This window comes from Eptesicus fuscus, chromosome 2 (genome assembly GCF_027574615.1).
Source record: "Eptesicus fuscus isolate TK198812 chromosome 2, DD_ASM_mEF_20220401, whole genome shotgun sequence".
NCBI lineage: Eukaryota > Metazoa > Chordata > Mammalia > Chiroptera > Vespertilionidae > Eptesicus > Eptesicus fuscus.
The window spans coordinates 105,259,027-105,272,136 of record NC_072474.1 but is presented as its reverse complement, the minus strand read 5'-3'; the positions used below and the strand labels follow the sequence as shown (position 1 = coordinate 105,272,136).

Genomic DNA, 13,110 nt, shown 5'->3' with positions numbered 1-13,110 from the left:
GCTACCCGATTTGGGGAAGTGAGAACATCCAGATAAGAAAACCAAGGCTTAGAAAAGTTGTGTTAATGGAAGATTACACTAGCAAATGACAGAGCCCAATGGCTAACCCAGGACATTACTGCTCCAAACCTCATGTTCTCCAACTACTCCACGCGGGTCAAGAGAGGCACTACTGGTATCTCAGGCAGAAAATTCTCCATCACACTCAGGGCTGCACAACTTCCGGGGCACCCTTCATAGTGGGTCCAAGGTGGAGTGGTGACCCCTCCCTCCCAGACAGGACAACACACAAGTCTACGTACATATACACATGTAGCACAATGCCTGCGCCCTAACATTTCAGGTACATTTTCACATCCTCTACTTTTTTTTTTTAATGTATTTTTAATTGATTTTTTATAGAGAGGAAGGGAGAGGGACAGAGAGTCAGAAACATCAATGAGAGAGAAACATCGATCAGCTGCCTCCTGCACATCTCCGACTGGGAATGTGCCCGCAACCAAGGTACATGCCCTTGACCAGAATCAAACCTGGGACCTTTCAGTCCGCAGGCTGACGCTCTATCCACTGAGACAAACCAGTCAGGGCATCCTCTACTTTCATTATTCTAAAAATGTATTAAAACAAAAACACCCATTTGACATCTAATTTTCTTTAGATATAAATCCTTCTCAAGTGACACTGATTTTGGGCAAGTCACTCCACCTCTCTGTAACAGAGTTCCCCCATTCATAAAACAGGAAGGATAATACCTGCCGCGTAAACTCTGGAAGGAAACTAGTGAATGCATGACACACCCAATGAGCATTCCTTAGCAGTCAGGGTTTCCTTGGTTCCAAGACTCATACCCTCCCATTTTAATGTTTCTTGCAATCAAAGTCTATTACTGTGTAGTGTTTGGCCTCTTCCCAAAGCTGTTACTAAAGCAACAACCATGGGACCAAGAACACATGGCCATCAAAAGTGTTCCAATTAAAATACAATACAATGTTCTCTAATCAAAATTGCAAAGGTTTTTGAAAGTGAGGTAGTTGGCAAGGGCAAAGCAAACTCAGAGGGACAACGTGGCCACCAAAATCCCTGAAGCAAAGCTTCACTGAACAGCCTGGGGGTGCACACCCAGGAGCCTCCATCCTGCTGTCCAGGCATCAGCCCTAAGCTAACAAGTCACCCAATCTGACAAGTAGTATACCTATTTCAGTGACCTATTTCAGCACGATTTATAGCAAAGTTAGAAACTCCCAAAGAGGTCAGTAAGAGGAGATAAACACATTGTGATATATCCAAACAAAATGTGACACGCCATTAAAAATGATTCTTTTAAAGAAACTTGATGAAAAGGAAATTGCTTACAACCAGTTATAACAACAAAACCTATACCATTGATTGGACAAAATCCAGGCAGAGACACCCCTCCCCTCAACCCCCCCAAAAAAATACTTGGAAGAAATACATCAAAATGATGAGACTTCTATTAGTTTCTCTTTTATTCTTTTTTTTTTTAATATATTTTATTGATGTTTTACAGAGAGGAAGAGAGAGGGACAGAGAGTCAGAAACATCGATGAGAGAGAATATCCACTGAGCCAACCAATTTCGGCATCTCTTTTATTCTTTATAATCTTGCAGTATCTTTTAAAATATCTAGACTATGATTCTGATTTTTAAAATATTTTCTCAATAACTAAGCACAGCTCAAAATTGAGTTAGTTTTGAATACAATTATATCTGAGCAATAAAAAAAATGAAGAACATTTTATTGATGCTTTGAGATTAAAGACTCACATTTATTTATACTCCAAAATGTTTATGTAACTTACTAGACACTAACAGCAGGGCAGACAACAATGGGGACAACAGCCAGCGTCCAGGGCCTGAGCCGAGACCCCACCAGTAATGAATGATTTAGTCTGTGACAGTCACTTCTCCAGGGAGAATTCCATGTCATCATTTGAAAGACGGAAAACATTAGACCAGAACGATCGTCAACGCCATCTTCTAGCTTCTTTAGTTTTCTATAATTATTCGTGTATTAATAAGCAAAGCTGTTGAACTGCACAGTGACCAAGAATTTATAACCAAAAAACCAAAGAGAAGGACAACTGCACAGTCTACTTCTTAAGCTCCGGGACATGAGAGCCCTGTTGCTGAGTGAAGAATGAAACCCAAATATGGAAGTGGCCTGGGAGACACTGCCAGGGCAGTGACCATGACCTGCATTCAGCATTATTTCACTCAGCCAAAGGACCGTCATTTGCTCAGTCATCAAGGCTGTGGTCCAATAAATGACAGATTTTATTGAGGAGAGTAAAAAGACATTTCATCACACTTAGAAAGTTATAACTGTAACCTTAAACATATATTTACAACCTCATGTTAATATATTCAGTCACCGCATTACTTGCCGTGTTTAAGGATTCTGTGCAAGAAAACGGGATCCGTAGGAATAAATCTACCCCGCAGACAGTTTTTATACTCCGTTCTGAAACGGGGGGACTGCGGAACTAGAAAACGCATCATGTCATGTATCATTATAAACCTAACACCCATTCATAATCAATATTTTTGCTGACATCTTGGAAATTTCAAACTTCCTAGGAGGTACCTAAGTGAAAAAATATAAAACTTGACTGAAGTTATAAAGTGTAGATATACCCATTTCTGTTCCATACGAATGCTGATAACCCCACGTGATGTATAGACAATGCTTAGGGGCGCTGTGCCGGGCTCAGGGCCTCTTGAATTTTAACAGTGTAATACAAGCTCCATGTCCCCGGCTGTCACTCACAGTCCCAAGGCGGGTCAGTATGTCATTTATGCTGAAAATGAAAGAAGGAGTGAAACGATATAAACATGTTTGTGGTTTGGTTTTGTTGTGTTTTTTTTTTTTGTTGTTGTTGTTGTTAATCGAAGCTTATGGAACAGAAAGAAAGAAAAATTAAGTATTACATGCTCTCAGTTGCTTGCTCTTGCAGGTCCTGGAATGGAATGCTGTTAATGACACCCACACCCTGCACGGCAGAAGGTAGGGAGTAATTCTCCTTTTGAGAGGAAATGAAAATATGTAATTCAAGAGCATTAAATATTCAGAGCAAATGTTAGGAATATAGTTATTAACGAAAACCACTGGAGGGAAACCACAATCAAACAGGGTTACTGTTGTGGGTGGCATGGGCGATCCTCCAAAAGATGTCCTGTGACTGTGATCTTAACTCAAAAAAGGCTATTTGTGATGCAATTAAGGGTTTCGAGATGAGATCATCTGGATCAGGGTGGGACCGAAATCCAAGGACAAGTGTCCTTAGAAGAGGCGGGTAGGAGACTCCCAGGAGGTCTGATGAAAAGGAAGGCAGACTCAGAAAGAGAAAATAGGAAAAAAAAAAAAAAGGAAAGTGGGCAGATTCGGAAGCCGCAATAACTGAAGGTTTTCAAGACCTAAGGAAAGGAGCAAATAGGACTACACTTTAAACTGTAGTATATTTTATAAACTTCCTGAAAATTTAAACCCATAAGCAATGTTACAAGATAAACAACAGCTCTGGCCAGTGTGCTCAATGGTTAGAGCGCTGGCCCGAGCACCTAAGGGTCTCGGGTTTGATTCCTGGTCAAGGTCAAATACCTGGTTGTAGGTTTGCTCCCAGCCCTGGGTCAGGGTTCATGTGGGAGGCAATCAGTAGATGTGTCTCTTTCACATGGATGTTTTTCCCTCTCTCTCCCCCTCCCTCCCTTCCACTCTTTGAAAAGCAATGGGGAAAAAAAGAAACCACACACAGGTATAACTACTATCAAAAACAAATGGCTAATTTTTCAAATATATAAAGAGCTCTTTTTAAAAAATCCCTAATAACTAGCAAAGGCCATGACCAGATAAAAGTAGATATTAATAAACCATAATCATATGAAGGGATATACAATCCCAATCATGAGAGAAATGTAAATTAAAACGAAAACAAGATACCATATATCACTAAGCGTTGATAAAAATACGCTAACTTTTTTTTTTTTTTTTCAGAGGGAAACAGTCACTTATATTTTGCTATAAATCAGTAAAATCACTATGGAGGGCAAAAATACAAACATAATATCTGGTCCATTAATTCCTCTTTGGAAATATATCCTAAAGATATACTTGTACATTTGCAAAATACGTTACATTAAATGTTGTGTAATTATATATTTCTATAAGAAAATTACTCATTGTGCTATTGTTTGTAAAAGCCAATGACTGGATATTTAGGTTGGTTCCCGTACTATGGGATAGGTGCAAGTGGTCCACAAAACGGTACCCCATGCAGATGGGGGGCTGCAGAATTGCGGAGAGGGAGCTCTTCAGGTATTCATACAGAAAGATCAATGACATACTGAGGAAAGAAGGCATGCATTTGAATATTAAAAGTTTCCTTCCCTTGATACTTCCGATTTGCTCAAGGAATACAAATTGTAGTAATGCAATCTGATTTTGTGTATTAGATTCATCATGCAGACTAACACTTGTTATTGCTACATCATCCTCAAGTACAAGGGAAATGGACAACAGAGCTAAGTGATGCTTTTGAGTCACTCACCTATTGGACATATGGCCTCCAAGCACGTCAAACTCGCGGCCGGCGAACATGCTCAGGGCCCTAAACCTTTAGAACCACCTCTGATACGCTAAAACGAGGAATGGGAACTCCCCAAAAGTAAATTTTCAGTGCTTTGCTTCATTTACCCCTGGAATGAAAACCAGTTCCTCCACAAGTTCTTCGAAGTTCTAGTCCAGGGGCAGCCAACTCCAGCATTCCACCTGGTCTCCCAACAGACCATCGGCTCTAGCAATGGTTTTTTATATTTTTAAATGGTTAAAAGGAAATATTAAAGAATAATATTCTGTGATACATGAAATTATATGAAATTCTAATGTCAATGCTCTGAAAGTCTGAGTGGAACACAGCCATGCCCATTTGCTGACATACTGTTTATGGCGGCTTTCATGTTATGATGGCAGAGTTGAGTAGCATCAACAGACTGGCTGGCCCCCAGAGCCTAAAACATTTACTATCTGGCCCTTCAGAGGAAAAATCTGTCCACTCGTTTTAGCATACTCTGTCCCAGTTTATTCTCCCTTTCCAGGCAAATGAACATCAAGTGCTGATTTCTAAATGAATTCTTTTTTTTTAATCTTTATTGTTGAAAGTATTACATATGTTCCCACTTTTTCCCCCATTGACTCCTACTATCCCGCACCCACCTCCTACCCCCGCCCCAGGTCTTCACCACACTATTGTCTGTGTCCATGGGTTATGCATATATGCATACAAGTTCTTTGGTTAATCTCTTCCCACCCCCCCCCACCCCACCCCATCCCCCAATTCTTCCAAGCAAATAAGAATAAGAGAGCATCTACTGGACTCCAAAATTCCCCATCAATCTGAATAATCTTTATTTTAAAAATCACACTAAACTCCACATGACATCAGCAATTACACACATTTTGTTCTAAGTATTATTTGATTACTCACCAATGTATCCTCCTCTTAATGGCATTCATTCATTCACTCATTCATTCATTCACTCATTCATTCATCCATTCACTCATTTATTCATTCGGGAAAAAAAAAATTCTGGGTGGTATACTTTAGTTCTCGTATGTCAAAAATGCTTTGCCCTCACTCTGTCCTATCATCTTGTTTTAACAGCACTACTTACATCTGAAATAACTGTTCAGGGGTTTGTGTATTTACCATGTTTTCCACGAAAAGGTCAATCTCGTGAAGTGTAGAGCCCTTGACCATTACTGCATCCCCATGAAAAGAACATACGCAGGGGATATGCAGGGCACTGTTCATATCTCCTGCAGCTCCACTCACTTTGCAGGCAATGCCATCCGAGGACTGAGCACAGCACTGGTAAGAGGCGCTCCACTCCTGGCCAGTGAAGACTCCCTGATGGCAATCTCTGCACTGAGTTTCTGATGGGCTGGCCAAGACTTTCCTGTAACTGAACCTTAGTCTGAGGCCCCTCCTACCCGCCTTCCTTTCCCCTTTCCTTTCACAGGTGCTAGACCTGCATCCCAGTCCGAAGGCTTCCATGCCCACTTCTGCCTCGTGTCCCTTTGTCTTCCAGTGGTTTCCCCAATAACAATATTGCACGTCTAACCGCATCCTGGCATGTGCTTCCCAGAAGGTCCTGTTGACAAGATGCCCACAGAATCTGTTCAATAAATGAATGAAATAAAATTATGGCTGGATTTAAGTTTCTATGTTTGGTCAGAGATCCCTCTCTAGCCCAGCCGGGATGGTTCAGTGGCTGAGCATCAACCTACGAACCAGGAGGTCATGGTTCGATTCCCAGTCAGGGTACATGCCTGGGTTATGGGCTCGACCCCCCAGTGGGGGACATGCAGGAGGCAGCCGATCAATGATTCTCTCTCATCATTGATGTTTCTATCTCTCTCTCTCCCTCTCCCTTCCTCTCTGAAATAAAAATATTTTTTAAAAGATACCTCTCTAGGGAATTAATGATACAAAAACCTGTAATGCCTTGGCATTCACAGGAACAGATGAGAAGCACAAATATCAGTCCCCTTTCTTCTATCTGAGGCTTAAGAACATTTGGGGGAAGGGGTGGTCAAAAATTCTACCACAGTATGTCTAGTTTTCTTCTTTTAATATTGCAATAAAAGTATTCTAAGATACTTTTTTCAACATTATAACTCTCCTAAAATTAGGACCATCTTAACATCGATATCAAAAGAAAATTTCCAGCTGCTAGGAGAAAGAATAAGTTATGAATTAAACCGTGGCTGTCAATGTTGGCGCATACACAAACTGTGGTTGAATTTTGAAGTTGGGATCCCTAATTATGGCTTAAAATTTATACATTAAGGTTTCATATGATACACCCCTGACATAAAAAGTTGTCTAGTATGAGATTGCATATTCTGTGGCAAGCAGCATAATGAAAGGCGGCAGAAATGTTAAACCTCTCAGAATGTAACGTTCAAGAGGGGCTGGTGGGATTCCTTCATGTGCCATGGACAGCAATCACTCAAGCAGCTCGCATCTCAGCTGCCAGTTAATGTCTAAGGAAAACAGTTAAACTTCCAGGGATGCATGATTAGAATACAATTGGGAAGAAAAAAAAATAGCTTGTTAAATTAACCAAGTAAAAAATACAAGCAACACCCTATCTACACAAATATCCAAATTATATTATCAAGACTAAACATGCAAAAAAATTTTAAAAAAATGGAAGTCAGGGTCACCTTTATAAAAAGCTCAGTGGCTTAGGAAGTATGCATCACACTGCCAAATGATTGAAGACATATTTATCACACATTCATAGGCAGAAAAGCAACGGAGAAAGCAAAGGCATAAAAGTGAGTAACAACCAAATCTGTACAGGGCTTCTGCTTATTATTCTGATTCTTTTAACCTTCACATAAGTTTAAAATTATTTTCAAATAAACACCGTGTTAAAATGATACTGTGCATTAAGGAGAATGATCCAGTGACTCTGAAGAGCTCTAAATGAGAAGGCTGGGTGTCAACTTACGTACCGAAGAATTGGTATTTCATGGTGTGGGAAAAAGAAATCCACATTCTTAGAGAAACCAGCTCATAAAAGGACTCACAGCTCCCTCACTGATAAGCTGTTTGGAAACAGGCATCTGATCTCTGATGGAATTGTAGAATCAAAGAAATACCAGCCGAGTCTTCCTTCTCCACGAGCTTCTTAGTTGGGGACTGGTCTCCTGGACTCATCCTCCACGTCTAACTCCGCTTCATAGTTCTCAGCTTCAACCCATTGCTTTGAATTCTGGGAGAAATTCCCTGCTCAATTTTCCAGAGGACTATTTTCTTTCTTTCTTTTTTCAATATGTTTTTATTGGTTTCAGAGAGGAAGGGAGAGGGATAGAAACATCAATGATGAGAGAATCATTGATCGGCTGCCTCCTGCACGCCCCACATTGGGGATCGAGCCCACAATCAGGGCATATGCCCTGTCTGGAAATCGAACCCTGACCTCCTGGCTCATTGGCAGATGCTCAACCACTGAGCCACGCCGGCTGGGCCAGACTACTATTCTCTGAGGCCTAAGCAGTTCCCACTTTCCTCTTGATCCCATCTCCTGCCCCAGCCAGAGCTTCCTCACATCACCACCTCACTGTTCACTTCTCAGACCTCCTCTTCTCACACCCCTCACCCATGGGTGCTCTTGCTTTATAAAGTTGTTCTCTTAGGTCTGAGACTAGGAATGACAATTGTCCTGTCCTAACATTGCGCAGATCATCCTGTTGACTTCCTCTCAAGTATCTGATGACCCCCGGTTGCTTGCTCACACTTACAAAGTGGGGTCTGGATTCAGGAGAGTCCCTTACAGCTGAGGGCTGCTAAATGATTAACAAGACAATAAGAGTGAATGGGTAGGAAAAGGAGGTGGAACAAAAGTGCCTTTATTTCAAGGTTCAGAAGTCACATATCCTTGGAAAGTAGGAACACAAAGGAAACCTGGGGTCCCCTAGGACTTCTCCTTCTGGCTACAACACCCCACCAGTATTCGACCTTGGCAAGTCTCCCAGTTCATTGAAAACTAAGCCGAAGGGCTCTCTCACGGAGGCATACCCTGCCACCAAGCCTCTGAGCCAAACTCACCAAAAGCAGAGTGAGAGCAGCTGTTCTAGGCTGCAAATTCTGGGCCAGCTCTCCGCTCACCCACTTTTGTTGCCACTCCCTATAGATTCGATTCTTGGAAATCTTCCAGGATCCTGACAGGAAAATTCATTTTTCTAGCTCTCCCCGCTCTCATCTCTACTGGGCTGTAAGTCCCTGTGCTGTGGAATGTCACCATCAATCTGATCCCATCTGTTTTATTTATACTACGTTGTCCTCGATGCTTCTACGCCCCTGGAACACCTTTCTCGTTTCCCAGCCCCGTTCCGTTAGTGATGGGTCTGCTCATATTGTGTGTGTGTGTGTGTGTGTGTGTGTGTGTTTTCTGTCATTTTCAACAGAGTTTTGGAAGGAAAGGGGGAAAAGGAAACAACCGTGGTTCAGTGCATATCCACTTAGGGGGTTGGAAGAGGTCTTTTCCTAAAAGTCGAGGACCATCTCTTCTTCGACCTCCTCTCTGGATGCTACATGACTAGAGGGCAGGCATGGTTTCCCCCTCATGCAGGTTGGCTGACATTTTCCTTTACACATTTTGCCAAAACCTCAACTACCTTTCCCTTAACAGAATGATGACTGTTCATCACCAGCGTGCCTGTTAAACAGGACACTTCATATGTCAACCCGAGTTAGAGCCCCAGGTCCCCTGTAAACCGGTCAGGTTGCCCCAAGCCAGCCCACTCCTCAGTGCCACAGCCATCCTGGCCCAGCATCCCAGTGCCCAGCGCAAAGCAAGGGGGTCAGATGCTGGGCCTGGGGGAGCGTGGGAGGCTCTGTTCCCTGACCTGGTGACTCTAACCAATTTCTGGTTTGGGATCAGGTTCCAGCCTCTGCTCTGTCCTAAGAATTATTGAGCATGAGAGACAATGACAGAGGGTAGACTGTGGATTACAAAGGACCTGAATTTGAACCTCAACTCGAGGATCTGGCTTCATGACTTTAGACAAGATCCTTATTCTCAGTCACTTAATGCCTCATCTCCAAGCCATCCTGGGCATTTCTGAGAGGAAATACAGGGCTTTTGTGAAGGGTGCATGTGGCGGAGCACTTAAAGCACACGCTGGAAAGTTGCAAGCAATGGGACATCACAACCAGAAAACGGTAAAGCTGAGGCCCAGACTTTTCCATTCAGCTGTATCTGCTGCTGACCAACCACCCAGGCCATTGCATCGCCTTCTGACAAACTCTATAGCATCTGCTCTCCCATACAAAACTGTTCAATATACAGAGTGGGGCAAAAGTAGGTTTACAGTTGTTCCTATGGAAAATAATACAATAATTAATAGGGATAATACAAGAATAAACTGTTTCACATACTCACAACTGTAAGCCTCCTTTGTCCTCCTACCCTCCCCCGCCCCATTTTTTTCTATAGATCTGGTGAATTGGGACAGAGTTCCGTATACCCACCTGCCCTTCTTGGAGCTGTATGCAATAATATTTCCAACTTCTCTCTTCGCAAGGTGATCAGTTATTCAAAATGAGACAGCAAGTCAAAGATATTGACAGCTAACATACTACTTGAGTGTCACAATCTAGTTTACCATCAAACGAACACCTGAGACTAAAAGGAGGTACCGTTAGTGTTTACACTAAGACAACAGGTGTCAACCTGGGTCTGTGGACACCCTTAACTCCTCATGTGGTCACTGAATAACCCTTCAAGTCCCCAGGCATTTTTACTAAAGACCTGACATTGTTTTAAGGTCTGTTTTTTTTTTTTTTTGTAATTATTTCAGATTCTTTATTCAGTAGTTTCATAAATAAAAAGAAAATAATCTATATTTTCTGCTTTAGCATTAAACAGTACGTTTACATGTAATTGAATAGCATTCGGGTGATAAAGAAAAACTAGACAGCTTTCAAAACTGCCTCAAAACGAAAAGCTGTTTATTAAATAACACTTCATCTTATCTTATGAACAAATCAGCACCATGAGAGCAGGGAGCCCATATTTCAAGGTGTGGGTACATCATAAATAACACTGGATGCTTCATATTTATGAATACAATAAAAGCAAATTTATTTGGCATGTTAAATGAATAGAGAGCTTTCTACTGAGACCACAGAGGTTCTTCTAGGATCTTTGATTTTTAAGCTGAAATTTCACAACTACTCATTAACTGAGGATAGATCTGAGCACCTACTGTGTGCTGGGAGTGACTCTAAGGACACAAACATGGACCTCAAGAACTCACAGCACACATGTGAACAGTGTCAATGTTGCAAGTGAACAGTGTCAATGTTGCAGAAAAGCACAATGATTAGGGGAAATGTTTCTGAACTTTATTTTTTTTTTAAGTAAAAATTCAAAAGGCATAAGACAGGAAGAGAAAATTTTTTTCAAAGGACTGTATGAGTCTTCTATTGCTGCGTAACAAATTACCTTAACCTGCATGCTTTACATCAACACCTATTTCCTGGCTCCCAGCTCTGCAGGCCAGGCGTCCAGGCCCTGAGTGAGTGGGCCCTCTGCTGGGTGGAGCTGGCTGCGAAGAACCTGGTCTCCACTAAGAGGATGCTCCTAAGCTAATGAATGGGGTTGGGAGGTGTGGGGGGCCGGAGATGTAAGCAAATGTACCGCCTATGCAGCATGCTGGCCAGAGTCTCACCTGAATCGGAGTAGTGAAAAGTGGGTCCTCATCATTTTAATTTGCATTTTCCATTGTGAATTTCTGTTCCCTTCCTGGGTCCGGTCTGGAAACGTCCTTTGATCGTTACAACATACTGGTTATAAGTATGGACTCTGGAGTCAGACTGCCTGGGGTCAAATCCTGGTTGCATCACTTACTGCCTGGGTGACCTCCGGGAATTCATGAGCTTCTATGCCCTACTCCCTCAGGCACAGGAGGGATCCTACTAATGATGATCTCATTAGGGAAATATGAGAATTGACTACGACAAGACTTAAAGCACTCTGTCAGGATCTGACACACTCAGCAAACATTACCTGGCCCATATTCCTAATGGATCACCTGTCTTTTTCGACTTATTTGTAGGAATTTAATACGGAAACCAGCATTTTTATACCAATACAATCTCCCAGGAATTTAATATATGGAAACCAGCATTTTAGTCCAATACAATCTCCCAGAGATCCTCTGGCAACTGGTCTAAACCCTGGGAGCCACTCTCCATAAAATACTTGGAGAGCACATTTTGGAAACTATAGCTGAGGAGTGAAATCGATTGTTTTTAAAGGGGGAGAGCTTCCTGCTAAGTATAGAATCTAAATAATTCTACTGGTAAGAAGCCTCTTGAGACTATTTGTAAATTTCAGTGGCTGAGCCACTGTTTTAAAGTAGCTGTTGAAACTCTCAAAGAGTGAACAACCTTGCTATGTACAAAAAAAGCCCTGTGATCCTAAGATTATAAAACCAAAGAAACGCTTAATCCAGTCATTTACAGAGTTCTGGGCTTCCAGGGCCCCTGGCCAACAATGGCCCGTGTGCCACCACCTTCTTGCCCACCAATCACGAGTCCCTGTATTTCCCTGGTAAGCTCACACTCCTTCCTGACAGCCACTCCCGATCCACGGGTGCAGATGGGTGCAGACCTCCGAGAAATCTATTTGCCACACTGGTGGCTCTACTACAGAAGTGACATCATAGCCAACTCTGACCCCAAATGTAACTTTCCCAACTGCTGGTGGGGTCATGACCAAGAACTGGCCTGTTCACCTAGAGGGAGGGAGTTAGGAGTACAGGGTCAACAGGAAACTGCTGTGAGACAGAATTAGCCAGAAGGTTGGTGCTGGAGGAAACTTGGAAGGGGCGGGGGGATACAGGCAAGCAAAAATCACCGTGTGATACAGAATCTGCAAGATGTCTCTAAGGCCTAGATATAAAAGGAAAAAATTGTGCATGTGTGTGTGTCAAGTCATGTAGGGTATCTTTACCAGGCTAACAATATGTCTGGGCACCCTACACGTTCTTTTGGCACTCAGCAATCCTGACAAGCAGGCTGGTTGACTCAGTGAGCTGGGGTTTAAACATCTATATTCCTGCGAAGAATATGTCCTAAAAATCTATACTCCAGAGGAAGAAATAGGGACATGCAAAGAGACAACCAGAGTTGCTAAAACAGCCCAAGTGTTCAGGTCTTAAAGACGAGAACTCAGGGATAACAACAACAACAAACAAAAAGAATTTTTTAAAAAATGCAGTTAACAGGAGAGCACAAGGCCCCATGTGTGTATTGCCCTGGGGACTGAGGGCAGGTCTCAGCAGGTGAGTGGGGGCAATCAGGGCTTTGGGTGGTGAGAAAAGCCATGCAAGGCTCAGGCAGGATCCCAGCAGGCCAGGAGGTCAGGACTAAACAGACCCAACACCAACCTCTTACCCCCAAGAAAGCAGCCCCTGCATTTACTTACCACTCCAATGCACACAATGAAGGAGTTCTAATAACATGACCTGAGCTTCATTCAGTGTGCCTGTAAAGTACAGGATTTCAAAAATAC

At 42.5% G+C, this 13,110-nt stretch overlaps 1 protein-coding gene across 1 annotated transcript in view; it reads right to left on the bottom strand.

Annotated features, from left to right (window-relative positions):
• ADGRA3 (adhesion G protein-coupled receptor A3) overlaps positions 1 to 13,110 on the bottom strand; it is a 115,010-nt gene that overhangs the window by 86,697 nt on the left and 15,203 nt on the right. The gene's annotated exons all lie outside the window — the stretch shown is intronic.